This window comes from Aegilops tauschii, chromosome 7 (assembly GCF_002575655.3).
Source record: "Aegilops tauschii subsp. strangulata cultivar AL8/78 chromosome 7, Aet v6.0, whole genome shotgun sequence".
Lineage (NCBI taxonomy): Eukaryota > Viridiplantae > Streptophyta > Magnoliopsida > Poales > Poaceae > Aegilops > Aegilops tauschii.
In genome coordinates, this window is record NC_053041.3 from 229302926 (window position 1) to 229306664 (window position 3739).

Consider the following 3739-nt stretch of genomic DNA (forward strand, 5'->3'; position numbering starts at 1 on the left):
CATTTCGGCCCTATATTAATTTCGGCCTGTTAAAAGCCCGTCATATAGTTGGGCCTAACTACGGCCCGGTTTGCATCCGGCCTGCTCGCGGCCGATATCTGATTGGGCCAAACAAGGACCGAGACAATTTTGACCTGTTAAAAGCCCGTGATTTGATTCGCACAATCATGGGCCGGGGTTCATTTCGGGCTACTGCCGGCCCGTGAGCTGTTCGGCACGTTTCAGGCCCAACCTACATCATGATTGCATGACGGCTCGATTATGTACCGTAATTTTACGGTTTGGCTGGTTTACTGCGAAGACAGGATATATATACAGTAAAATAACTGCAGCATCGTGAATAAGAAAAAAACCTAGACTATACAATAAAGAAATTACAGCATATTACATCCACTTGGCATCAAAGTTCGCCACTATGATAATAAAGCACAAGCAGACAGCAGATTACATACACTGGGCATCAAAGATCGCCACCAGTGCAAATAAACACGCCGACAAAATAATATACAAAATCGACAGCACTTCAATAGAGTTCAAGAAAGGTTAGCCCTGCTGGGGAGCTGCAGCGCAAGCAGCTGAGCAAGATGATGAGACTGCGCTTGTTCAACACTTATATCTTCCTCACTCTGAAAGATAAACAAGCAGACAGATGACAGGTTTTGCACATAAAAGTATCAGTGCTGACAATTCATCACATTTCTTACTGACGAATAAAGTGACACAGTTTAAAATTGCATTAACACAATATGGTATTGTTCAGGTCAAGACATGGCAGGAAATGACATTGTGAAGGAGTTGGCAGCTTCACGACACCACTGGATTACAGATCAAGAACTCATAAGTATCAATGGTTAGTGTGTTGTCAATTTATACCATTTCAGATTGGCAAATAAAGAGACGGTTTAAATAATAGTAGAATGATATGACATTGTTCATAGTTAAGACATTGCAGAATATGACATTGTGTTGTAGTGGGTAGGTTCACCACACCACTGGATTACGGATGAAGAACAGAAGCATACATGCAGTGCAAAAGAAGATCACTTGCTCTGTATAGTTTAATTTACATGGTATGAAGAAGGAACTTGGTTGTACAACTGAAAACTTAAATTAAGAAAGGACAAACTTTTGTTTATGAACTACATAATAAACTTTAAACAAGCAATTTGATGCAAATACCAAAAATAAACAGCTGTTGCAGTCATGCCTAACCAAATATATACAACAAAGTTTGAAGGCTTGAGATGGACAAACTTACATTATTGGTGAAGACAGGCTCTATAAAGGCCTTGTCCATGCTGATGGGGGGCAATTCAAGAAGTTTACCACAGAATCTTCTTCAAAAGCATTGCCTTTATTCTACATTTTGTTAAGAGTAAATATAGATGTGATAATATACAGAAAATGGAGAATATTTAAGATAAGATGAAGAGTGATGCTACATAGACTACAAGAAATATGTAAACTTGTGACCCTCACTATTGGCCGCTGAAAGGTCATTGTTTTTCATTTGCGACCTTTTTTTGACGGAAAACAGAAAGTCAAAAGCTGGCGGTCGTAAACTGAAATTAACGACCTTCTGTAAAAGGTCATTGGTTCTTCGACCAAAATTTTGGTCACTAGCAGCCTCCCCAGACCACGTAGGCATCCAGTGTGGCAAGCTGATGTGGCACAAGAATCAGCCCCGGTCCAATTCGGTTTTCTACATGGGCCTAGCCCAACAATTCAGCCTTTTTAATGTATTTTTTTCCTGTGCTTTTATTAGCTACATGGGTCTGGCCCAACAATTCAGCCTTATTGATTTCTTTGCGTGGCCCTTTTAACAGCAGATTTTCTTTTTGATCATGTATTTTTCTGGGCCATTTCTTTGTTGGGCCTCCCATGTTTTTCCCTCAAAAATAATTGTCCAATATAACTTGGGCCTAGCCCAGTTCCGAAAACATTGATCCAATCCAAAAACAATTATTATGCCATTGACATTACAACACATCACACCACAAGATATCTTGGGCCTAGCCCAGTTCTGACACATTTTCAAAGCAAGATACAATGTTATTATTACAACCATTCATTCCAGCAATACTATTTGAGGCTGGCTGGCTGGCTGAGCTACTACTGACTAACTGCGGGCTAACTCTAAGTTTTTACAACAGGTGAATCAGAAATCTAACGCTACTGCATTTGCATGGCGCTGCTGAAATACTCCAGGATCGTGAAAAAAAGAACTAGCCTATCTGGTACTTCACAACAACCAAACATGTAATCTGCTTAATGGAAAGATTTCTTCTCCAAGTCCCGCTTCTCCCTTAGCAATGACAGGCTAATGCAAAACATCTGAGCATTCAAAAGAGAACAAAAGGTATGTCACTGATAGAATACAGAGTACTTTTAAAATAAAAAGTAAAGATACACCAGTATATTATCATTCTACATATTATTATTATTAACCAGATCATTTTTCTTATCCAGAATATGGCTATTCATCAAAATTGGGAATTGAATTGGCACATATGACAAACTTAGCAGCAAACGAGCAAGGTGCATGATTCAAAGTTACAACAGATCGAAGTTCCATTTGAGTATAAGGAATAACATTCATATCAATCAATAGTACCTATTAAACTACCAGGTGCATGATTGAATTAAACAGACACTAGCTATTCATCTTGCCATCTACTGTAACAGAGCAACTATGTCAAAGTTAATTCTGTGTATGTCACATGATACATGCATCAGGCACCTACCCAACTACAAGTCAGGAGGCCACTACTGTTAAACCAACTCAAGTGAGAGAGCCACCAAACTAGGTAGGATATTTCCTTATCACTAAAATTAAAAATTTGAGCACACCAAAAATTGATTGTGTATCATAAGATGATCCTGAGAGTGCAGCACCATGTTACCATCTCTAAAGCTGATTAGCCGGCAGCAAAAATTGTGTAACATATGTATAACCATTGCAAACAACCTTAGCAGAATAAGCAGAACAAAATTTCATGTAAAATCTTGGTATAACCAGTAGATTATCCCCTAACAGAAACTATTTAGGCTCCAATACACAAGGCACAGCAAGCAGAGACTAAATAAGCCACGGCATGAAACAAAGCATGGTATTACAACAGCTTAGAGATGGAGCTAGAGGTAGGAGATGGACTCACCGGAGAGGAGGTTGTAGTCGAAGCCGCACACAGGCACCGCCGCCACCGTCACCCTCTAGAGGAGACGCTGTCGCTTCATCGACGGACTCATCTGGTACAAGGAGATCATCAAAATGCATCACACTCATGATCATCAAAACGCAGCAGTAGGAGCAAATACAAGTTTAGCCCACCATGAACAGGGGCGCTAGGCAATCCAGTAGCAATGTCATATATAGGTAATAATAACAGGACCTTAGATAATTCGTTTTCGTTCTTACTGACACACAAGTTGACAGAATGTACTCAATATATTCTAATAAAAAGGATTGGGAGCAGAGGGAGAGGGCTGTGGAGATGGACATGCTACCTGGTGCTGCGATGGTGCCTCTTGGTGGTCGTGCTTGAGCTCCTCCTCCTGATGCTGCTCACTAACCTGCAGGACAAACAAGACCATGGGTGAGCTGCAGCACAGGCACATACAAGTGAAGGTAAGGAGAAGAACCTAGAAGAAGAGAGGTGCTCTGTCCTCCTCCGTCCGTGCCCGTCCTCCTCCTCCTTCGTGCCTATGTTGAACAACCTCCATTCGTCACTTGCGAGCA

At 40.8% G+C, this 3739-nt stretch overlaps 1 long non-coding RNA gene across 1 annotated transcript; it reads left to right on the plus strand.

Annotated features, from left to right (window-relative positions):
* Nucleotides 1–1754: 1754 nt before the first annotated feature.
* Nucleotides 1755–2754, plus strand: LOC141027921 (uncharacterized). The gene is made up of 2 exons (XR_012189948.1): nucleotides 1755–2359; nucleotides 2470–2754. It is a non-coding gene; the product is annotated as an uncharacterized lncRNA (long non-coding RNA).
* The last annotated feature ends 985 nt before the right edge of the window (nucleotides 2755–3739 follow it).